Source organism: Daktulosphaira vitifoliae, unplaced genomic scaffold (genome assembly GCF_025091365.1).
Source record: "Daktulosphaira vitifoliae isolate Bord-2020 unplaced genomic scaffold, ASM2509136v1 Scaffold_420, whole genome shotgun sequence".
Classification (NCBI taxonomy): Eukaryota; Metazoa; Arthropoda; class Insecta; order Hemiptera; family Phylloxeridae; genus Daktulosphaira; species Daktulosphaira vitifoliae.
The window spans coordinates 9,581-10,406 of NW_026099985.1; positions in this window are offsets into that span (position 1 = coordinate 9,581).

Below are 826 nucleotides of genomic sequence, written 5' to 3' on the forward strand. Positions count from 1 at the left end.
AAAAAATTACAAATTTAAAAATCGCTAATTTTCGAAATTTTTTCAATTTTTTTTACTAAAAACTGCCGTAACTTTTTCAAAAATGAACATATCAATATAATTTTTTTTTTGTAGATGCTTGATGTCTTTACCTATTATTTGATATATTTTTTTTGTAAATTTGACCTTTTTTCTGCCCACATGGGGGGATTTAAAATGACAACTTTTTCACAAAAAATGAACTTTTTCAACTTGACTTTTGAAAATGTTCCTGAAGGTCTGACACTTTTATATATATCTTAAATTAAAGCTAATGTAATATAATTTATCATGGAAAAAAAAATTTTGGACTTTATTTTATCTTCATGGTGAAAACAGACATCAAAGTTTATAAAAAAAATACGATTTTTGTAAAAAAATTCATTTTTATATTTTTAATTTTATAATGCTATAACATTTTAAAAAAATGTATGGATCAATATAAATTTTTTTTTATAGATGCATGATGTCTTTACCTATCACATGGTATATTTCTTTTATAAATCTGACTTTTTACCTGCCTATATGGGGGGGATTCAAAATGACAACTTTTTCACAAAAAATTTACTTTTTCAACTTAATTTTTTAAAGTGTGAAAGTCTGACACTTTTCTATATATATTAAATTAAAGCTAATGTAATATACTTTGTTATGGTAAAGAAATTTTATTTTAATTACTTTATTTTGTATTCACGGTGGAAATGGCTACAAAATGCTATTATTGTGTGAAAATTCTTAATTTAATTTTTTACATTTTTAACTTTATAATGCTATAACTTATTGAAAAGTGTATTGATCAATGTAATTT